General features: G+C 42.1%; 1 long non-coding RNA gene across 2 annotated transcripts; it reads left to right on the top strand.

The window, feature by feature from the left end:
* Positions 44–21,522, top strand: LOC110394332. 2 transcript variants are annotated; one of them, XR_002435556.1, is made up of 4 exons: positions 44–13,763; positions 17,841–18,012; positions 18,666–20,111; positions 20,402–21,522. It is a non-coding gene; the product is annotated as an uncharacterized LOC110394332 (long non-coding RNA). The 2 variants fall into 2 exon arrangements; XR_002435557.1 differs by having other exon boundaries at positions 45–13,763; positions 18,771–20,111.

The raw sequence follows: 24,960 nt of genomic DNA, 5'->3' as shown, positions 1-24,960 counted from the left end.
TTTTTTTTTTTTTTTTTTCTGAATGGTATGTTTTTTCCCTAGCTTGTTTGGAAAACTGTAGTGATTTCTTTCATGACTGATGCATCAGGGACAAAACAATCAATGTTTTCACTGGCTTCACATGTCAGATCAAAATGTAACTCCTTGGTTGTGTTCATGCTCAAAAGATGCCAGACCATCATCTGATTAATAGGCAATAGCTGTATTAAATCTGAGGATCTGCCACATAATTTAATTTTAAAAGTGGAAAATGAATTCAGTAAAAAGATCATATAGTATTAGTTGGCACCCAGGCCTATCTTGTTTGCCAGCAACTGCTAAAGGAACAGATGTAGTGTTTGTGAGAGGGAGAAATGAGAGAACATCAGAACTCATAGGGAATTTTTGGAAAATCTGTACAACTATTTGGTTTGTGTGATGTCTTGTCTCATGGAAATTCCAGGCATGGGATGGGAATGATGTGCTGCCTGCTAGTGAGTAGCCATATCATGTACAATGGTATGTAATTTGTCAAAGCCTTCCACCATGTACATGTTCATAACTACACTGATACAGCAGTGGAACCTTACTTCCCTGAAGTCCTGACTAGAAAAAGTTGTTTGAATCTCATGCAAAAGCACCAAGTCAGCTCAAGCAAGAATATTTTGAGTGAAATCCTCCTGAGGAAATGTAGCTGTAACAAGACAGTCCTTGGCTGAAAGTATTAGTGGAGAGTTAGGTCTTCCGGAGGCTGCAGCTGTCCTTGACGGCCTTCTCACAGGTATGACAGAGTGAGACAAATCCCTGTAACAAAGACAGCAGCTTCTAAGGCTCAGGGCCACAGGTAGCATTTGATTTCTAGCTCTAATGTAGGCTTAGGTGGTTTTGAACAAGATACGTGAGGTGCCCAGCTGTGCTCTATGGGACTGCAAATGCCTGAATTTTAAGGTGTCTGATATTAGATCTGAAAAATAGCATGAAGAACCAAAAATATCAGTCAGATGTCTGAATCCATATCCTGAAATCCCTGCTCAGCTGCTACCTAGCATTGGAGACCACTAAATCTGAGGCTTGATTTATCAATTTTTACCTTGTTTGCAAAATCTTGAAGTGTTGGGCCTTTTTCTCACCCAGAAGGTTCTCCAAGTTCTTGAAGCAACGCAGCTCACGTCTTCTTTCACAGCCTGTGCCCAGGGACAGAGGGATCCGGTATGGGGGAGCCTCACACCACAGTGGCTGCTGCCAGAAGGTACACGACTTCAGATGCTGAACAGGAACTTCTTTAAAGTGTCATTTGCACTGTCCTTTTATTTCAGAATTTCACACCTGAGCCAGAAATAGGCTGATGTAAAATGCATCTAGGAGGACGTGAATTGTGATGAGTTTTTTGTTCTCAGCTAGCTGCTCTGAGCAGTGGGATTTCTGCAGTGAAACTTCCTCATTATTATCTCTTTGTGGTGCTCCAGATCTCTTCCAGCAAGAGCACTCATGAAAGTCCCCACCTCACAAAAATCTGGAAGTGGTGGATGGGAATTTAAATCCTACTCTATCCCCAGGCATAAGAGGAGATGAAATTGCAGTCTTTCTCCATCCTGAAACTATGCTCAAATCTCCATGATACTGGTATAAAGGAGGACCACTCACCACTATCACCTCGTCAAATTTTCTTTATAGAGGAAGGTGGTCTCATTTTAATTTGCAAGAGTGGCTACCATGTACTTTCTTCCCAAGAGCATGGCACTGTGGTAGGAGGCAGATCCTGTTAGCTGAGATCAAGGTGCTCAAGCACTAGAAGGGAGTGTTGAGGGGGAGCAGCAGGTTTGTAGAATAAGAGAAAATCTGTAATAGTGTGAGGGACCTTTGGAAATTATCCTTCTCCAAGCATGAGCAGGTTGCTCAAGGGAACATTCAGTCAGATTCCATGGATGGAAAATTATGATCCCTGTGGGTAACCTTCCGCCTATTACAGACTTATTTTTTTATGTTTTACTTCTGTCAGGAACTTGTTCATCCATACAAGCCTCCTGCCACCTTTGCCTCTTGCATGGAGGAATGTACCTTTATGGAGCTTGCAGGCAGTGATCTTTGAAGATCAGCCAGCCCCTTCTCTCCAGGACTGTGTCCATGGGATCCTTCCAAGCAGGGTACTGAACAGGCAAGAGTTCTGCTCTTCTGAAGCCCAGGTTGAAATCCTGCTACTTGCCAGGCTCTTCTTAGTGGTGCCCAGCAACAGAACAGGGGGCAGTGGGCACAAACTGGACCATAGGAAGCTCTGTACAAACATGAGGTAAAATTTCCTTACTGTGAGGGTTACCGAGCACTGGAACAGGCTGCGCAGAGTGGTGGTAGAGTCTCCTTCTCTGGAGATATTCAAAAGCTGCCTGGATGCTTTCCTGTGTAACCTACTGTAGAGAACCTTCTCACCCTTGCTGAAATCTGTTTTCTCTGAAGATCCGCCAGCCTGGTTCTGGGCTCAGCTGTGCACTGTGGTGGGGTCAATGGAGCCAGCAGGAACTGACTGACAGTCACAGGGCAGCCCCGTTCTCTGCCTATGGAAGCCCTGCAGTCCCCTGGCCAACACTGGACCTGCAGGTACCCCATATACTCTGTCAGCCTGTGCTGCATGTGCTGTGAGATTCCAGGGACATTTGCGCCAGTAGAACAGGTGACCATGCCCTGTAGCACATCACCACCATTGCTGAGTATCTGTATGCTGTCCTCTGGCCCCTTTTGTGCAAACTGTTGCATTTGTTGGCCTCACATTGCCTGCTATTCACTAGGCCTAGCAGTTATGTAGGCCTCTCCACAGTACTAGCTCAAAAGGGTGCTTGACTGCCCTGATCAGGAAGCCAGATGTAAACAGAGTACTCAAAGCACCCTTTGCACATGAAAAGCCAGCAGAGCTCATTAGAACCATACAGAGCTTGCTAGAAATTCGTGTCAAACAGTCAATAAGAGTCATTTGTCTCACTGAGTCATTATGTTACCAAGGACTGTGGTCAGTCCCTGTGCTGGAACCTGAATTGTTGCTTGTGTCAAGATTATCAATGGAAATAAACTGGGTCTGTTAAGAATTGAGTTCATAAAACCATACAGTCATTTGAGTTGGAAGGGACCCTTAAATTTCATCTCGTCCAACTCCTCTGCAATGATCAGGGACACCTACAGCTCAGTCAGGTTGCTCAGAGCCCCATGTTTCCAAGGATGGGGCATCCACCAAGTTAGCTCAGGATCATATAGAAGTCTGGGATCTAGTTTTTAATTGCTCCCGGGCTTCTTCCATCTTGTCCTATTCAGAACAAGCATTCTGGGGCAAACTCCACTCTTTTTGTATAGGTCTCAAGGAGTTGTTTACATAGTATTAATCAATTCAGTCACCAGAGGGCAGAGGAAATGAAATGAGGATGTTCTGGACCATGAAATAGATGACTCACAACCCTGGAAAAGGTTTAATTGAGCAAAACAGGAACACAAGTGTACCTGGCTCACCACTGATATTGGACAGAGGAAGATCAGACTCCAGAGGGAAAGATCAAGACAGAAAAATATGTGCTGCGCTTATGTAAATAATATTTATGGAGAATAGGCCTTCATGTACAGCTCTCACAGAAGGCTCACTTAGAAACCAGCTGGCATCACTATCCTTTGTAATGTTTCCACTAAAGCCACTGGGCATGTCCAGCGTGGGAACGGTACTCTGATGGGCAGCTCAGCACTGGATACACAGTGGGGAGCATATCCATGAGACCCAAAGGTGCTCCTGTGTCTCTATAGTATCTGCTCGAGTTAATTTTTCAAGCAGCAAAAGTGTCTGCAAGTACTGGGTATGCACACATGCCTTTGTGAGATTGTTTGAAGGTGTTGGACCAGATCTTCCATGCTCTGGAAGCCTAGGGTTCAGCCACCTTAAACATCAGAGAACCAGACTTTTGTTGATGTTATCAAAATTATTACAAACTATAGACACAATTAAAAGGCATAGGCAACTATTAACAAAGTGGTTTCTGTTTCTCTTAATAATAAATAGTCTGTTCTTTGAATGGTTCTGCATTTGCCCACCTCCAATAGGACCTAACATAAGTTTATGTTTTCATAGCCCCTGTATGCCCAGATGCATCTCAGATCCCCAAGTCTAATGAGTTCCCATCACATGAATTAATTATACTATGAAGCACAGGAAAGAAAGCCATTAAATCTTAGATTAAGTTATTAAATTAAAATATTACTGCAGAAATCCAATAGCAGCTTGCACCCTGTGGGAAGTCACTCTGCAGGGAAAAATACCATTTGCAGGTGAGGTGGCACTCAGAGCACCTTACCATATTCATAGGGAGGAGGTGCTGACCCCTGCAGAGGAGCTGCAGTTATAATGAGCCTCTTATCCAGGAAAAAAAGCTGTTATCCCAATGCATTTGTGATGGAAGCTGAGGTACTGAATAAGATGCTAGCAGGATATAAATAATGAGGTGGTACATGGCTGCGCGTTGGAAATGAGCCACTAGAGCATGATAATGGCAAAGGCACAAGCTTAACTTACGTTGTGCAGTTCCTCTGGGAAAGGGGGTGGGAGGAAAATGCCATGGGGAAAGCTGATTCCTCTACTTGTAGTGAGTAACATAACTCCGTAACCCTGCTTGTCTTTGTTCAGAGCCAGAACAAGCAGAGTTGAATTACTGCAGAGGTCTAACCTTAGGTGCAAGGCTAGATTCCAGCTGAATGTGCTCCCAAAGTCTAAACATACAAAGGGCATTTCTGGCTTCACATAACTAAACCCATGCTGAGAAAGGGAAGAAGCTGCTGAATGCATGGGGCTAGATTCATCAAAGAGTTTAAGCACTGTCCCACTGAAAAGGGATTTGAACTTACGCATGACTGCTCTAGTAGCCTATCAGAGTATATGCTATTTGACATTTTATGGTGGTCTTCTGTCACAATGCAAGGCAGAGGTTACATCTGGAATTAAACATTTTAATATAACACAGATCATAAGAGTCTCACAGTACAGCCTAGTAAACACCCAAGATGCGGTTTTAAAGGGAGCAACATGATTTTGTAACCACCAAAGCCAACGATTTTCTAGAGGATTCTGCTCTGCCCTCTCTGCTGCAAAACTTACGGCAAGAATTCCTAATAGGAACATCAGTCAGTTTATTCACCATTGCACAGCAGTGTGTTTTGTTACAAGTTTGCCTAAATATCATTCACTGAGGTAAAGGAGTTGCAAAGAAAAATGGCACAATTCTGAATTTCCAGTTTTTGTAACTCTATACAGCCTGATTTAGAGATGCTGAGATGCTCTGTTGCTATGCTTAAATGAAAAAGAATTAAGTCAACTTCTCTGCTAACAGAGGAAAATATTCACTAATAATCACATTTTATTTTGAAGCAAATTATTCTGTTGCCTTGCCTGGCCCTTCATAAGCTAAATTTAAAGCCCAATGAAATCAAAAGACTTTGCACTGACAGATGATGGGGGATGCCTTGTGTGTAGTTTATCACTGGTGAACTACAGCAGAGAAATTGGGTGACTTGTTTGAAGTCCAATGGCAGTGAATGACTCATAACCACTCCTAGCTGCATGACATGGCATTCACCCCTGAACAGATTGGGTTCATGACAACTCTGAGCTTCTTGCTAAGATTCTTTGAGGTTCTTTGAAGTCTCTGATGAGGTTGTCAGCTCCATCCTGACCACAACAAAATGGGACAACCCTTCATAACCTGTGTGAAAATATAGATATGCCTTGCAGTCATATTTATAAACTATAGCTCTCCATAATGAGCGTAATACATATAATGTTTCAATTGTCCCATAATGTGCCATAATGAGAAATGAAGAGCTGGGGCTGGGGGCAGCCCTGGCCATCACTGGCCCCAACATCCTGACTTGGATCTTTCTAGGAATCTACTTAGAAAGCAAAAGCATTGCTTTACCTCCCATCCAAAGGGCTCCCAGGCACTGAGGAATTAAAAAAAAACCTCTGTTCTCCGTTCCGTTTTGGCTTCTTCTAGATTCAGAGCTAATTGCTCTGACCAGCAGTTTCCCTCAGGGAGTCATTATTAGGTCCCCTGTAGCCTTCTTTTTCAGTCCTCTCATCTCCCCTGAGCTTATGGTTTCTGCAGTGCAGAGCTCCGCAGGCTTTCCTGTTACCTCAGCTTGTTCCACTCGCTCTCAGAGTTAAGCCGCAGCTCAGTAGCTCCGATGGAGCTATTGGAACAATAGCACTGTTGCTTGAATAAAAGCATAATGAAAAATGGTCCTTCAAAGATCAAATAGGTAATGGGAATGCCTTACTCTATATACTTTTACCAGGTTTACAAGGATACCATGAATACTTCTTCACTGTTTTCTAGGGCTCCTTCCTTCACCCATATGGGATGTGAATCATCAGCACACGATCCCTCTCCTGAGTTAAGCTGGTGTTGCTGTAATGCTTCAAGACTTTTCCCTACCACTTTCCTGAACCATGTCAGATCAAGACAGGATATTTTCTCAATAACAGAAGTTTCTGAAGTCTAGGAAACTGTAATTTCTTCACTGAAAGCAATTCTTACAAGTTCTCGTCTGACCCATTTAGCCAGGGATATAACTGTTAAAACCTGCAGGAGATACATGAATTCATAACATTGATGTGCGGCCTGTGTATGCTCCAGATGCCCACAGCATCTGTCCCTTTGCCAACTGAATGACCTTGAATAATCCATGACACTGCAACTGTCACAGGTGCTCTCCCGTGATGAATATTTTTAGCTGACTTTTTAAAGGTATGAAGCTCAGCAGCTCTGTTGGAATAGGTGCTGTTGTGTGTGTGCTCTGCCTGGGATTTCAGCTCTGCTTCTGGGAGTTGGCTAAGTGAGGATTACCGCACAGCACAAACACTCTAGCTCAGTGCTGAACTAGGCACTCAGCCCTTGTAGTCTTGCAGGTTCCTCAGCACAGATATCATTCCTTGGGCACTGGGATCAGTGCCAGAATGCTGGTCCTCCACCCCTTCCTGCGTGAAACTAGATGTGTAGGAGATACTCCTTTGTATTCCCGGAATTTATCATAGTTCATGTGACCATGGAGAACAATTTAAGAGAGATTCTTTTCTCACAAGAAATTGTCATTGAGATTATAAACAGCTCTTGATGATAGCTGCAGAAATGTGTCAAGGGGAAAAAAAAACAGATAATAACATTGCAAAACAGCTGTGTCTCCTGCTTCAGGACCTTCAAAGCATAAGATATTCCGCTTTCTTGGCCTTTTAGACAGCTTTGTTCCAAAGATGGTAATCAGCCGGAAGTTTTCTGCAAGCTTTTGATGGTCTATTAAATAATGTTCTTGTCTTTTAACAGTTGACATCTCAACGTATTAAACTTGTCAACACTTTTGGCCTAGTAACATGCAAGTTTACATTACACAGAAAATTTTTCATTTTCTAACACTAATGACGCCAACTGAATTTGGTAGTTTTGGTTGCAGGAGAGTCATTTGTGAGCCTAGTGTTAGGCAAGCAAATGATACACTTTTTCTGACAATGTTTCCAACCACAATCTGTGAAAAAAGGCAGACTTCTCTCAGAATTAATCCAATAAGCCAGATCTCTGTAGACTTCAACCAAAAACACTGCCTAGTTTGCTAGACCTCAACTTCCTACACAAATAAAATCCATTGCTCAGAGATGATGACTGTTTACTCAGGCATTGCTTCTAAAAAGGTGTTGTTTAGGATCACACCTATTCATAAAATCTTAAACAAATGACAAAAAGCAAAGGCAATGGCAGGGGATACTGGAGTTTGACAACAAGATTCACAAATGAAGTTTGCCAAGGCCAAGTTTTTCTCTCCCCCAATATAATGAGATCAGAGACCTTCATATTCTCTTCTGAATCTGGAATTTATGCATACAAATGGCCTTTGTGTCTTCTAGGTGATTTCTGTTTCCTATTACAGCACTCTGCTTCCCCCAGAACAATATGGAACAATTCTAGCTTGTCTGCTAATTAAGTGTAAAGTTGTCTGAATTTCTTTATTAATACAAATTTTAATGTGCTCATTGAATGGAATATATTATGTTTCCACTTGCTTCTGAGCTTACCAGCAAGATTTTGCTATATTTGTACTATAATCTCTTCCGCTCCTCTACAGATGAGAAGGAAAGACCCGGCCTATTGCTGATACAGAGCATCAGTTTGTCAAGCATTTTGTGCATCCCCCGGGATTAGTGGAGCTATGAAATTGTATCATTATCGTTGCTTGCTGCAGTACTGAACCACAAGGCAGGGCCTGAGAGAATATGCATGCATGTTTGTGCAATGACATTTTTAAGCCACGGTTCGCCTTTACATTTCTTTATATCCTGCATACTAATCCAGCCCCAAAGTATTCCAGGCTGGTGCCCAGAACCAGAATTTCCTTCTGTTTCAAACAAGCTGTTTAAGCTATTTCACCACAGCTCATTATTTACAGATAGGTGAACTGTTGCTTTTTGCTTAGACACATTTACAACTTCTGAAGGGAGAGGCAGACTTGCAGACTGCTGTGAAGAGATTTGGATTTCAACCTTTGTCTCCACGGCATACCTTTGAAAAACAGACCTATTGTGGACACAGGATTTGGCTCTGCAAGCACTAAAATGCACGTGTAAAGTGCAATAGCAGCCGCAAAGTCATGGTTTTGCAATATCTGGGCCTTCTTTAAGAATGCAAACCAGCCTGGAAGCACTTTATTTTAGGCAGATTTGTTCTTCACTTTGTTACCGCAAAACAAACTTCAGAGCTAAATGAGCACCAACCTGACGGGAAAGTCATACACGCAAGAGAGAGAGAAGAGTGCTTGAAAGAACCTCCTTTGACATGCTGCAGAAGGTACTATTTTCTTGGAATCCTCTATGTTAAAAAAAAAAAAAAAAAGCTTCTAAACTAAAGGCCTATAAATGAACAAATAAGTGATAAGAGCTGGTCTCAGCATTTCCTGTTGTTCCAGCTCAGCCACGCCAGGCCATTGTGCTCCTGTTGGTCCCTAAGGGCTGTGCCAGAGCCAGCACTGCCAACACTTGCAGCTCCCTGACAGGGTGCGACTGTGCTTTTGGACACGGCCCTAAGCAAACAGCAGTGGCAAACTTTTCCAGCCAGCAAGGGAAGTCACTGTGACGCAGCAAGCCATGCTTCCAGCAAAACCTGGCCAGGAGGGATTAACTCTTCTCAAGGCAAAAGATTCTCTTTGCTGGCCAGATCTGAGCGGAGGGCTCATTTACCCACTCCTCATGCACTCCTTCCTCTTCCATTGGCTTGGTAACGAGAAAAGCAAGGAGTTCAATGCACTCATATCGTGTGGTTGTGGAGGGTGTGGGAGGTTCCAGTCCCTGGCATACCTTACCAGAAGCATGAAGGTTAAAGCAATGTTAACATTTAAAGTGTAAGGAAGCAGAGTGAGGAAGCACCTTCCCAGCAGCCTGGCAGCTCTGTGCACATCCTGTAAACTGCTTACAGGTTGAAGCTGTGGCAGCCCAGAGTGTTATTTTTAAATCTGAAAATAGGGTGACTGTTTACATCGCATCACAAGATTTAATTTTAGAGAGAAGTTCTTGAAATTATACAAAACTTGTGGTTCTCATTATCAGGTTGGATATTAGGAAAAATTTCTTCTCGGAAATAGTGGTGAGGCATTGGCACAGGCTGCCCAGGGTATTGGTGGAGTCACCGTCCCTGGAGGCATTCAGGAGACGTGGAGGTGTGGCACTGAGGGGCATGGTTCAGTGCGCAAGGTGGGGATGTGTTGATGGTTGGACTAGAGGATCTTTTCCAGCCTTAATGATTCCATGATTCTGTGATTAATCTATAATATGTAGCTCCTGAAAAACAAGAACTGTGATGATAATAACTGGTGTGCAATGCTAGCACTGGAAATAGAGCTCTTGAATGATAAAAAGATGTATTGATATTTTCCAAAAAAAAAAGTGTTTTGAATTTGTGGATGGTTTTGTCCATATTTTTCAAGGAGGGAAATTACAGTCCTTTCCCTGCCACTCTCAGGACCGCTATCATGGGATTTTGCAGTTAGGTTTCTGTGTTTTAATAAAGGAGCACATCTACAAATGGATTGAAATACATATTATAGATTTTAAAGTGTTATGTTAACAAAAATGTTTTTCAAATTTGAGGAAAGAATGATGAAACTCAATTGCAAGAATTTAAATTGCATTCATTGCTCTTTATTCTTTTGGCTGCAAACAATACATCCTACTGAGGTGCATGCAAAGAAACTAAGAGAGAATCTGCCACTTTCCCTGGTATCTAAAAGCAAAATGAATGAAGTTTGCAATGTGGACACTGATCTCAATCAGCCGGTTTTGCATTAGACAAATTTTCAGGTCTGATATCCTTTTAGACTCTGTGATAACTAGTACAAACGGTTAGATAGCAAACACAGCATTTCTCAGATTGTGCTGAGTGGGATTCCCACTGAAGCACTGAAGTATACCTCAACATCTCTGATGGAAAACAAATACACAGCTGGGCAAACATGTGCGGCACATTCTAGTTAAGGCAAAATGGAAGCTACTTTAAAGGAAAGGGTACTTGGAAGATACAATTTGGTAGCAGCGCTCACAATTTCATTGCCACATGTCAAGGGCTCTGCAGTGACATAAACTAAGTCCAGTGCAATCGTGAAGTTGAGATTTACTTCCTTTCAGACACAGGTGTATCTGCAAATTGGAAAGCAGAACTTGCAGCAAATAAGTGGCAGCACTGTACACAGAAATAAAGTTTTGGTTTGGGGAAATGTCATGCTTGTTCTCCACAGCAGGAAAGTGGATGCATGGAAGTGTCACAACGGATAATGTGAGAAGCATTTTGACATTTACACATAAAAATCACTTATGTGTTGAGATTAAGAAGCAATTCCAACATCCAGATTTAGGAGAAATTGGCTGTCTCAGTTGAGCATTAACAGTCACAAAATTCAACACAATTTATCTGGCTAAAACTCAACGGAATTGAAACACTCATCAATAGATACTTTCAGAAACATACCAGCTCCTGAACAGCAAGCTGAGTGCTATGAATAAGGAGCAGAGAGGGAAGCACTTCCTTCAGTGTATTGCCATGGACTCCTGTGCCTGTAGGGAGCCCAGAAATGTTCTGCCCAGCTCCCAGGATCAGGCCAGTGGAGCAGCTGAAAACCCCTGTTTTCATGTGTCAGTCACTGAGCGCACTTACGTACGCTTTTACTGTTCTTTTAAGGATAATTACTACTGCAATAGCTTTATCAGCAGGTTTATTGCTATTGGTTTAGGCAATGTTTTATCAATGCAGTCTGCCTATGTTAAATAATAACATCTGTTGACAGAACTGGGGAAAGGTTCTTCCCTATTGAAAAAGCTAACATCTCAGATGCGGGCTTTAAATTAGGAGTAGACAATATTAATAATAGCTGAAGTAGAAAGAGCACTTAGAAGGTATTACGTTGATCTGCCTTTACAGTGCTGCCTGTCTACCTGGGGTTTGTCAAAGTGCACAAAAATGAGGTGGACTGGCTGCAGTTGAAAAGGAAGGTCCGGGTGGTGTGGATTCACTTATTTGACTTGGATTTGCGTTGAGCCACAGCCATGACAACCATTTTAGTGGCAACATCACAAAGTGTTCTGTGTGGATCTTAAATGTTTGTCCCCGAGATTAAAGGCAGGAAATCTTGAATGACAAGTTTTAAACTGAACTGGAATATTTTTCATTCCAATCAACAAAGACAGTATAAAGCATATTGTTTTACACTGCAGAAAGGCTGCCTGTATTTTTATTTATTCATTACTTTCTACTAACAAAAAGGATTGTTGGCTTCCAGAGAAATGTCTGTACTCATGCACAGGAGCTCTACGTACATGTTAGAAAATGTAAAACTGAAAGTGATTGGACACTGATTGGTAATAAAGGTGAAAGTACACAGTTCATTTTCGTTGCTCACAATAGAACAAAGCAAACAATCAGGATTAAAAGCCAAGTTAAATTCCAAATAACTTTCAGTGTAATAAGTTACAGTGGTATTAGTAGCACAAGCTAGGAAATTTATTGCTAAAAATAGCATTTTTTCAGTCTCTCTGGGTTTCCTCTGTAGTTAGTAAAGAGGGGCGAGCACATCCAGAGGGCATTTCAGCTCTTAGGAGAACCAAATTATTTTCTTATATGTACTCAGTCTCTTTTTTTCTTCTGTAAAAATATGTGTGTATACACAGACATATAGGAACACACACACACAAGAAAAAATTTGTGTGTATACACAAATATGTCTCTGTGTGTGCATAGGACACACACACATGTATATGTGCTCATGTATGCACAGTCCCCAGCAAGCCGCAGTCTTAAGTCAGACTCCGATGCACTTAAGTGTGATAAATCCAGGCAGGGGAGTTTGGCAGAGCTAATTCTAATTCTGCTCTTTCACTGTTTTTACAATTATGTTGGAAAAAGGAGTTTCTTCTGACTTACACTGGTTTACATCATCTCAGAGTAATGCTTTGAGAATAAAGCATACCAGAAGAAAAGATTGCATGGCTCTAAATAGAAGCTGGTGCTCAAATTGCTGATGCATGTTTTAGCGCTCAGAATGTCATACCTGGGGAACAAGCAGTCACATCTTCAGCTCATGTGGATGAGAACAGCTCCCAAGACCTCAGCCCTCTCCAGACTGAGCCTTCCTTGACCAGCATTTGGATCTCCCCACATGTTCCCTTGGGACCACCACGCATGGGTTTGTCCATGCAAAGCCCTTAGAGCAGACAGATGTCTCTCAAGGCTGGGCTGTGCCAGGCACATCAGCCCTCAGAGGCAGTTGGCTGCCTTTCAGCTCTGCTCTGAGCACACCCGGGAGTGAGACTCTACTGTTACCAATGCAAAATGCATGAACTTCGCTGAGATAAGTGCCCTCTGCTCAGTGCTCAGGGAATGAGGCTTGGCCTCCCACATGCAGGAGAACAGTATTTTGGCTCTTGTTTGGAGGTCACTGCAGGAATGGTGCCAGCATGAAAATATAAATCTCACTGAAAACTGGTTGCAGACAAGTTTGGGCAGGAGCTACTGCATCTCTCAGTGTGGTAAACACAAAGTATTTTACCTTGTAGTTATGTTACGATTATCTTAGTGACTGTTACCACTGAGTTCCATGATCTTTGAAGATCACCATATATAACTAAACAAGTAAACTCAGTGTCTGCAGAAATACTATGCACATCAACAACACTGGGCTTATCTTGCTGCCAAAGCTGATTCAGTTACCTAAAGCAGATCACAGGTTTTAAGGAAATTCCCAATGGTGGCTGAGATTCTTAAGTAAAAGCTCTGCAGCTGCACAACATTTTATCCCAGTAACACTGGTTACAATTTCATCAGCGTGATTGCTCTCTTCCCTTCATGTTCTAATCATAGATCCAAAGCAGGCTGACTGAAAGAGAGCACCAAATTTTAGGTGACTCACACACTCCTGAAGTGTCAGCTCCACACCTTCAGCACGCTCCCCAGTTACCATGTGGCAGCCAGAGATTTCTGAGCAGCTCTGACTGTGTTTGCTGTCACTGAGCGACTGTTAACACGGAGGGAAAACACAAGAAAGCCATAGCTGTGCTGGCCAAACAGCACCCTTGTCCTTTCATACAGCTGTGACTGTTGGGTCTCAGGGACTGTGTCCATTGAGGGGGTCACCTATGGAATGAAGCGTGTGAAGATTCCAGTATTTCTTCCAGTCACAGCTGCAGCTCTCCCCACCCTTTTAATGCACTCTGACAGAGGAAGGCAGCTCTAAGTTACTCAGTAAGTATACGTTCACTTTGTTTTACTGCAAGGTACATCTGCGCCTGCTACGGAAACCTACAGACACCATGACAGCTTACCTCGTAGTGTCTATGCAGAGATTTACATTCTAGCAGCTGTGCTTGGATGCTTTAAGAGCCATCACTACTATAACCACTGAGTGGTGCTGGTTACTTCCAGTGACCATAAACAAAATGTGGCTCTGGACATGGGAAAAAAATAGATACTACATATTTTTCCTGCTTGTATGCTGTCCATAATGTCATTCTCCTCAGTATGAACTTTCAACTCAGCTTCTCTTATCATTCCAAAGCCTTAATGTCTGAGAAAAAAAAAAAGAAGAAGAAGAAGGAATATTTAGCTAGATAACGATGCATTTCAGGTATAAATGTGACCTCTAGCTACAAAACAAACACCCAGGTCACAGACACGACTGTGTTCTTCTTTCCAACTCCTCTGAAATTAGGGGGAGATGAAAAAAAAACAGCCAAACAGACTGCATGATAAAAGCTCTAAGAAGTAAAGGTTTACTGAGCATATCTAAGCTGAGATGACTTGATGAATACATCATGAGCTGACAGCCTAAATGGCTTATCTCTGTGTCACTAGTGAGTTACTTCTTTGTTATCTCCCTCACTCTGTAAAGCTAAGTTTATGCATTTTCTTCTGTCTTTATTAATGTTTTAAAGTCATTCCTGGAGTATTTCATTTTTTCCTGACTTGATGTACTTTCCCTCTGTTGATACTAATTTATTTCTGTAGACCATTAACACCTTTGAAATACTGAAGTTTTTTTCTTCTGTCTCTGCCCAGTAGATCAGTTCTAGGGAAGAAGGTGATGTTTAGTCCAGCACATAAACACGATATCACATGCAGAGGTGCTCAACAGCTGTAGGAATCAAACCTAGTAGTGGAGATAGCAAACTATAAAGTCAGCAGGTGCTAGCAAGGCAGCAGGGAGTGGTGGTCATATCAGACAAAATCAACAAATACAGATGCTGGCAAGTGGGAGATACCTTTCTGGTGCTACTTTGTCCTCCTTGCCCAGGTGCTCATAACCCGCTGTATGAGTTGTTATCAGCCTATCTCAAAGCCCGCCTTTCTTCTTGATTTAGATTTCCACCCACGCATGTGTTAATTTGCCTCCCTCATGTTGAACAGAGAGCAGATCAAGGGCTGTCATTCTGCTCAGCTTAATCTCCAGGCACAAAAAGTACAAAAAAACCCACAATTTCAGAAGCTCACTGATTAGTCAGCAGAACCACTGTCTTGGCAACAGCAATGCAGAAAACACCTTTACAATTGCACCTGCACATGACGAGCAGTGAAACAAGCCACAAACAGATCTTGTAGGTCAAGTAGCCTCTCAGCCATGAAAGCAAAGTTTCAGTTCTGTCACACTCAGAATGGCTACGGAAATTCTCGACAGCATGTTCACCAGCACCATGGAAAAGGGCTGCTAAGTTATAGTTGCAACAAAGCAGGCTGTGGTGAATGTGCTTTGCTGGGCATCTTTAAATTCTGTTCCCCAGTCTCCCCTCCTCCATACACAGGCTAGGGGAGAACCATGAATATCCTTGCAGATGGCAAATACTTAAGTCCCCATCTGCTTGCATGGAGGATAAGAAGTCTCCTAATATTTTTTGTATCCTACAATACAACCGATGCCCTCCAATAAATGCAGGCAGTGGAGTGTTCCATAGTGCTTGCCAGTGGTTTCAGGAGGAAACAGGAAGGGCTCATTGTATTTAAAATGAAATCCTGGCAAGGTGATGACTTAAATGAGGTATCTTGCCACAGATGTTTTCCAGGATTGTATTGAACTGCTCAGTTCAGGTTCTACTGTATGGTTTGAGAAAAGTGTGAGATTTCAATTCGTGCAGTTTTATAACGCATTCAAGCATAGGTATCATCAACATCACTCATTAAAGAGCGCATTCATGTTGAATCCTCATGAGGGGTTTATGTTCCTTCCTCTTTAATAATGCACAGCCTTGTAGCTTGTGCAGTCTCTAGGAAACATTGGCAACCTGCAGTCAGGTGAAGCAAGGGATTCTTCGGAGACAGCTGTTTTCACACGTTTGGATGCTCCTGTTCATGTCACCAGTTTTGCTGTATACTCAATGTTATAATATATTGCATAGCACAAATGTACATGTAGGCATACCTAAATGTTTCTAATGATACACTTGCACACAGACATACATATACATATAAAAGCACATGCACATCCTTTCTCAGGATTCAGCTTTTTGTGGAGCAGTCTCAGTTTAATTTGTTCAGCTGATCTGTGCTGTCAGTTGTACAGAAAATGCTCTGTATTATGCACTGTTCTACATAATCACTCATCATACCTCATCTATCAATTCTCCTCTTTGAGTGTAAGGAACTTTACAACACAGTGACCACTGATATATAGCATATGCTGGGCCATCTATAGCTCTTTTGTGTATGAATGTACCTCTACATATAACATGACAGATCTCTAGCTGATATACTGATTAATGAACCAGTACCGTTCTGTAGACACCACTGAATCTCTCTTGATTTACTTCTGCAAAGCATCTGATCTGTGATATTCTATGATGTACCAAAACCATGAGTATTTAGTGAGCTTCAGGTATAACATAGCTATATATAAACAGATAGAATAGGGAAACAGTTAAAAAAAAAAAAAAACTGGAGACTGAAAAAGGTAAGCCTAAGTATAAACTGATAATTTTGTATATAAGCAGTACCTAAGTTTTGCATTTTTTCTGATATTTCCATCTGTGAAGCTAACTGATTCACTGTGAGCCCAAGCAGAAACTTGAAGTACAAAGAAAATAACAGGTATTTCACGTTCCCCAAACTAGATCCATTGTTTGAAAAACTCTCATGTTGCATATCCAGCACTCACTGTGACCAGTGATAGATGAATGTGTCTGTTACTAACACAGAGATTAAATATGATCTATTTTGCATTCAGTTCCAGTAATTTGGAGAATGAAATTCTGTATGGAAAGGTAACACCTCAAGAACAGGTCAATGAGAAGAAAAGAAAGACAGTGAAACATAGCAACTGTCTGAAAACATACAGAAGTTCAGAAAGTTAAAAAGGTTGAGCCACTATTTTCTCACAAATAAGATTACACATAAAGATAAACAGAAAGCAATTTTCCTCACTATCTGTGGCAGTAAAAGTTAACGCCCTATGAAGTGTCGTGCTGCAGTCTAAGAAAGCAGGATCCATAAGTCTACAAGACCTGTAAAAGATCTCTGCATGTCCCAAATGAGGCAGCAAAGGCAGTAAGCGTCTTCGGAATAAGAAAATGAAACAGGAGATCAATACCCGGCACAACTGAAAAGCAAAATGAATATTTATTCATTAGTATTTAGAAATATCTTGGAGAACTCCCCTCAGCGCAGATGTATAGTATTAGTGATGAAGGACTTCAAAATCTTTTCATGACAGAGGGAAACAGAACTTGACCCAAAGATGCTGGATTAGCAATGACAGAAGGAGCAGTCAGAAGTCAGAGTCACATGAACTGACTCAATAAACAAAGCAAAACATATAGCCACTTCTGAAGATCACAAATCCTTCTGTCTCCAGTATGAGTTCATTTTATATGCACTTGTAAATGTGAATTATCTACAAATGTCAGACAGGCCTCCAAGAGCAGAACCATAGCTCAGAAGATGCTAACTAGCATCTGCCTTGAGGGTGGTCTTTACCCTCAGAGGACACAGGGAAAGGAATAAAAAGCCAAATTTGGGATTGGGAGGAGGAAAGACAGAGAAGTCAGTATAGCTTGTACTGTACATAACAGGAACCAACAAAGCAATGGTGGAATTAAATAGTTCTAATGGAGCTGCAGCTTCTCTCATCGTGAACCCTTCGTATCAGTAGCACAAAGATGAACCAGGCATGTACAGAAACAAGCTTGCTCCTACCCAGGTGGAAGCTATCCATGTGAATGGGTTAGAATTCATCCCATAAAACAGGAAAACCAAAATCATACTGTAGTGGTTAATTGTGTCAGGAAATAAAAGTTAAGCAGAAAAAGAATAAACCGATTTACGGACCTGTTACAGGAAGTTCATGAGTACAGCAACTCAAGACCATCCACGTCTGTATGAATGATAAAGTGCAAATCTGAAAACATAGCATGGTGGATGCGTTAAATGGGATGAGGAAGTCTGCCTGTGCAAATGGAGTTCTTACTGCTGGGGTACCATATGAATCCAGAATTTTCAGGTAAAACAGGTAAGATTCATTGAAAATGTTGCTTAAGTTGAGATTATCCTCATCATAGAGAGACAGGAACACATGAGCTTCCAACATGCTTGCCCCTCTACTCTGCTTTTGTGAGACCCCACCTGGAGTACTGTGTCCTGTTCTGGTGCCCCCAACACAAGAAGGACATGGAGCTGTTGGAGCAGGTCCAGAGGAGAAACATGAAGATGATCAGAGGGCTGGAGCAATTCCCTCACATGGACAGCTGCTGAGAGCTGAGGCTTCTCAGCCTGGAGAAGAGAAGGTTCTGAGGAGACCTTATAGCAGCCTTCCAGTACCTGAAGGCGGCCTACAGGAAAGCTGGGGAGGGACTTTTTAGAAGGGCATGTAGTGACAGGATGAGGGGAAATGGTTTCAAACTGGAAGAGGGTAGATTTAGACTAGATATTAGGAAGAAATTCCTTACTGTGAGAGTGGTGAGGCACTGGAACAGGTTGCCCAGAGAGGTTGTTGATGCCCTCTCCCTGGAAGCATTCAAGGCCAGGCTGGATGGGGCTTTGAGCAACCTGGTCTAGAGGGAGGTGTCCCTGCCTATAGCAGGGGGGTTGGAACTACGTGATCTGAAGTGTCCCTTCCAACACACACCATTCTATGGTTCTAACATGGGAGATGTTTCCCCACAGGCACCTCACTACCAGTTCAAACCAGGGATGAAGTCACAAGCAGCGGTCCTCTTCCCGTGTCATCTATACCACAGCATGGTTAATTGCATCCATTTATCACCACAGGTTCATCAACACCTGAAGGAAGACTTCCCTCTGGTACAGTTGCATAAGATAACTTTAAACCAATGCCTATAATACTGGAGTTCACTATATCTAGGAGAATGCAAGAAATTATCACTCAGATCAACTCAGAGAAGATTTGCATGGAGCACTGATCTCACAGGAAAACTTCGGTTCACTCTTTTATGGTGACCAGGCATCAATGACAGCTAGGAAAAGGAAGCAAAGAAACATCAAATACAGCATCTAAACTCTTAAAGCCAGGGCAGCGAAGTTATCCGTAAAGCTCAGACATATCAGGCAGACATGAGAAAAATGTGCTTTCACATTTGAAATGGGGAGAAGAGGTGATGGTCTCAACAACCTCCGTGACCTGTGCAAGCCCAGAAAGATCTCTGCTGCCATGGACCAGCCACAGCAGTTAACATGAGCAGTGCCCTCAGATTTATGTGCATAAGGAGTTTTTGAACAAGATGGCACATTTTGGTTTTCCAGTATATTTTTTAGAGCTGAAAATGATAAATGAAACCCTGGCAACAAAACTAGTTTGTTAGTTTTGTTCAATCCAAAGCACAAAACAGTTCCTTAAGTTATGATGGGAATAGGTGTACCCCAACACTGATGTGAGAGAAGATAAGAATGTGCTCGGATTTACTCATGCAGATGCAGAAGGGAAATATTAAGGGAACAAAACTCCACCTTCTTTCTTTGAGCTTTTCCTTGTTTTTTGCTGTATAGTTTCAAGGCTTAGTGATGAATAAGCTGCATGAAAAAAAGCTGGCCTCACATTTTTCAGATTGCATCTGCAATTAAAACAGGATAGGGCCTATTCCCTGGCCCCAGCAAGAAGTGTATATGGTATCAAAGCATTTATACCCATACAGACAAATCCATACTCCACGTTCCTGGTCTCAGCAGAAGGTGGTCAAGCCCATATCTGCTTTTCCATGTTGGTCCCATAGCATGCCAGAGCAATCTCTGGAAGAGCACTCGTTAGTGTGGGCCAAACCAGACTAAGGAGCATGCTGACTGTTTAACAATATGGCTATCTGCAGGACAGAACACAGCCCTGTGCCATGATGATGTTCAGTTCATGACCACTGACATAGCTTTATAGCCTCTTGAAGCTGTGCTCATATCACAGGGAAATCAGGCTGGAGTTCGTTCACAACATGGTTTGTTAGTCCTCTGCACGATGACCATGGGCCAGGGCCAGAAGAATGGAGAACGCAGGACATGTCTTCAGAGAAACATCCTGAGGGTGTGGGGAGCTGATACCTGACAGCAAGATTGTAGCTGAGTCCTACACTGAAACATCCTGGAGCTGTCATCAAAGCTATCAGGGTTAGTCAGTTGTTATGTCGAGCAGAGCCTCGACCCATGTTATTTCCTGTTTTAAATCAGTTTGCACAGAAACTTATGCATATCCACACACACAACCACAACTGGTGGTACAACTCAGTAATTCTGTGTATTCTGGAATGTTATATAGGAACTCTGATTATGTCAGAGGCTCTTTTTAAAAACTTCCTGAGTGCAAATATCAACACGCAAGCAATAGTCCTGTTAATACTTTAGTTACACGCATTGATTTGGGTGTGTATTTCTACTAAAAAATGTGGGGTTTTTTTCAGATAAGCAGATGGCCATAAACGGTAGCATAACTACGCACTGTGTTTTCTAAAAGCACTGATCATGCCTGGATGTGGACAGCATGAAGTGGATGTGGTCGACATGAAGAAGACTTTTTTTTTGTACTTCATCAGAAGATGGAAAGTTGTCTAAATCAAACGTAGTGATGTATTTGTCTGTAAGACTGATTTTTGCTTTGGGCAAAGTTTTGATTTGATTTAAATCCCTGATTTAAAGAATCTGCAATGGCTGCCTCAAAGGGCAGTATCAGTGTTTATTACACTTCTGCAGCCCCTTTCAGCAGTGCTGGAGAAGGGAGCTGAATCAGTCTGTTCACTGAGAGTGTCTATTCCTTCTTTCCAGGCAACCAAAAAATGTTGTGTGACTGTGGCAAAAGGAGGAAGAATGGGCTTCCAATTTAGGTTATTGTCTGGGAACACATAGAACAAAAAACGTTACCACAACCACAAAACAGAAAACATGTTTTAGGTAACGCAGATAACATCCTGCAACAAACCAGAAGCCTATTTCCTAAGGTACCATTGGTGCCATTGCATTATTTGCAAATAAAATGGTCCCAGCTGCTTAAGACGGTACCCGATTTGCATGTGCCACTGCTTACATAACTGTCAGCATATCTGCAAGACAAGGTCGCTTGAATGCATGGCATTTCACATTGCAGTCACTGTTTCTTTTAGGAAACGTTCTGTTCCTGAAAACGCAAAGAACTCCGTTTAATGATTAACCACCAAAATGGATTCTCACTTTATAATCGAGGGAAAGGGCAAACCACTGTAACCAGTTTACTTTCAGAACCACTCATTTTACGAAAAAAAGAATATAATCACCACAGTCTCTAATATTGCGATAGAAAATGCAGGCTGGAATATTTTATAGAAAGCCTCTGGTGTGTTAGAAGTTCTCCTGCCCTCTGTATCTCAGGGTGTATCACTTCCTACAAAACAGCAGTACTTTGCCTCCAGCAACTCCCTTCACAGCTCTTTCAGTACTGGGAAACCTTGCCTGGTGAGATTGGTTTTCTCCCCCTAGGACATTTTGATATAGAAGTGCTGTTTTATGCATCTTTATTTCAATAAATAAAGTTGATTGTTGCTGTGTTTGCTTTTCTGGTTTCAGTATTTTTACTGTGTATAACAGATGGATCTGCTAGCAACAAAAAACAGATAAAGTTGCTTAACATTTTCTGTGACATGTCTCTGTTTTCAGATGCTTATATCTCATTTTATCCAGTTGGGCTAAAGCATTTCATGCTTGCTTCTTGGCTCAGATTGATTTTTTTTCTCTGTTTTTTCACAAAAATGATTCTTCTACTTCTGAGAATCAGAAAATAAATAAATAGATTTCCTAGTGTTAATTTCATTCTTGTAAGGCCATTTGGGATGAGAGTGCTACATTTTGATAGGAAAGTTACGGTGGAATGAATTCAATTAACAGGTTTACAGCTTTTAATCCATGGGCTGATCTTAGGAACATTACAACTACTGGGAGCAAAGCACGTAACTTAGAATCACAGAATCATGGAATCATTTGAGTTGGAAGGGACCCCTAGAGGTCATCTGGTCCAACCCCCCTGCAATGATCAGGGACACCTACAGCTGGAGCAGGTGCTCAGAGTCCTGGCCAGCCTCACCTTGAGTGCCTCCAGGGATGGGGAATCCACCGCCTCTCTGGGCAGCCTGTGCCAGTGCCTCACCACGCTTACTGTAAGAAACTTCTTCGTATCCAATCTAAACCTCCCCTCTTCTAGTCTGAAACTATTTCCCCTTGTCCTGTCACAGCAGACCCTGATAGAGTCCTGCACAGCACTGACTTTTGAGCTAAAAAAAAAATCATTTAAAGGCATAAAAGTACTGAAGTACTACTACCACAGAAAATATAAAGCAGAATCCTTAATATACCACCTCTGAAAATTTTGGCAGGTACATATGCACACACACACACACAGAAACAACTGTGGAAGAGATGTGCTGCCTTATGTTAAAGAAATATGATCTGAAGATGGCCTAAAGATTTCAGGTGGAACGCTGCCCCCACTGAAATAGCTGGAATATTTTTCTGTTGACTTCACTGGAGAAAGTATCGTTTCCTTGGTGAAGCTCCCCGCAACCTTACATTTTAAGTAAAGTTATGCAGCTCAGGCTGCTCCTACACAGAAAATACAGATTTTACCTTCCCCCCTCCTGCATCCTCCGCACACATTCCCAGGCAGCTGTGGCTCCTGCTCTTTGCTCAGCTGTTCCCAGGCCCTACAGGCACTTGGATATTTGAGAACTGCTCAGTGCTGGAGCAGCTGCTTTCCACACCGCTTGGCTGAGCACCTTTAGCATTGGCTGGTGAGGAAGCCTCCCTGGGCCAGCAGTGCTTTATCCCCAGACCGTGTGCACCACCACAGCACCTGGGATGTTTTCTGTATGTGCTATATACTTAGAAATGAGGATTTCCCAGGAAAATACAGCTTTAATAATGCTTTTAATAAAAGCAAATTAATCAATTAAGATTTGTCCAGCAATTACTCTAAGTACTGAGCTACACAACTGAAAATAAACAATAATTAGCCGCGCGTGTTTGGCTAATTATATAAATATTTACCATATATATTTTCAAACTAAACTTAACTAGCATCCATCTAGGAATTCTCCCAATGTGAAAGATTGTACCACAAATTACAGAGTTGATGTTTAATATATGTCAATATTTTTCCAATGAAAATCGCACAATATATGCAAATATATTGAAGATTCTTGGCTATTGTAAATTCTAGCCCCACCTTTCTCATCAAAATCATATACAGCAAGATATGGCATGTTTTTTTGTGTGTTTTGCTTGGTTTTTTTAAAGCTGACCAGCTCCTCCACTCATTTAACTAAATTAGTGAGGTTGTTGGAACGTGCTCCATGCGGGGCTGTGCTCTGGGATAGCTCAGGCACTGGAGCGAAGGCAGAATGCAGCCTGATTATTAAGTGTAGCTGTTCACTGGGGACACGGTAAGATTAGAAATCCACAATCTTCTCTGCCTGCCAGTTACCTTCCAGTTCTAAACCGAAGTGTTTGCCATAGACTGTAAAATCTTTGATGATTTTGGCATGGTCAGTAAAGATATTGTGATTCTGCTCATCATAAACAGATAGATAGAATAATGCTGGGAAATACGCAGGATTAATTACAAAATAGGAACAAAAGGGGATTCAGGCTTCTAGGCAGGCTGCTGTGCTTCCAAGCTCTTGTACTCAGAGAAACAGTAACATTTTAGGGCATACAATCATAGAATCATAGAATCGTTTGAGTTGGAAGGGACCCTTAAAAATCATCTAGTCCTATTCCCTTGCAATGGACAAGGACACCTACAGCTAGATCAGGTGCTCAGAACCCCATCCTGCCTGACCTTGAGTGTCCTGAATGGCTCCAAGGTGTGCAGGGACTGCTTTGCATTGCCTGAATCATTCCTTCACTTAACGCCAAGGTGCTCGATGGTGTCTTCACCGGGCTTTCCAACTACCTTTCTTAATGCAATGTACATAATTCCTTCTCCACTGGTGAGCATCTTTTTCACTCCTTAAAGAAGTACTGGAAGGGAGGAGAGGGGAGGAGAAGGGAGGAGAGGGGAGGAGACGAGAGGAGACATCTTTTTGCATCCTTGCTTTTCAGCTCAGCCCATCGCATCACCTTGGCCCTCTTCCCACACAGCCACTCAGAGCCCTTTCTGAAAAACACAGGAGCCACACAGATCTGTTTGTACAAATGCTTCTCACTAAACTAAGCTGGGCTGCACACACAGCAAGCTGAGGAGCAGTTGTCACTCGTATGGTTTCCAATTTACTCAGCAACAGCCCTGGATTCCTTATTACACAAAGTTATTTCCTGTATGATATCTGCCACAGACGATAAAACTAAATAAATGGGTGAATATAATTCATTCACTGGTTTATGAACCTTCGGTCCCACAGAAACACTAGGATATGGCAAGCCCAACTGCGGTGTTGCTACAAGGGAGGGACAAAAAGCCACACAGGATCACAGCACTGCCAGCTCACAGGGATTTATTCTGGGAAGCTGAACGTGCTCCAGGATTGATGTTGATCCTCTCCTTTCTGGGTTCCTTGTCCCCACTATAAAACATTTACCTATAAACAACGAAACAAGGCACTGGGAAACACATGCATCAGCTCCAGCTAGAAACGGATGTGTGTTTTTTATGGTTTTGCAAGGTTGTGAGGGATTTAGGTGAATGATTCCTTGTAATGGCAAAGCCCAGTTTGCCCCTTTAAAAACTGCAAGGGTGCAGTAGATACATAATAACAAAATTATTACTCTAATCGCTGTATTGTTCCACCTGCTTCTGGTTGCATTTTAATGCAAAGAACAATCCAAAAATAACATATGATCTATAAACTTGTTGTCCAGTTGGGATCATTATTAACGTGACATTGACCCTGCAGGAAAGTTGCAACAGCAAAGGTAGCTGAATTACACAGACATTGTTTGCTTTGGGATTTTTAACCTAAAAAGGTAAAGCATCACACAGTGCTCAGACAGAAATCAT

This window comes from Numida meleagris, chromosome 2 (assembly GCF_002078875.1).
Source record: "Numida meleagris isolate 19003 breed g44 Domestic line chromosome 2, NumMel1.0, whole genome shotgun sequence".
Classification (NCBI taxonomy): Eukaryota; Metazoa; Chordata; class Aves; order Galliformes; family Numididae; genus Numida; species Numida meleagris.
This window is presented reverse-complemented; position numbering and strand designations above follow the sequence as displayed.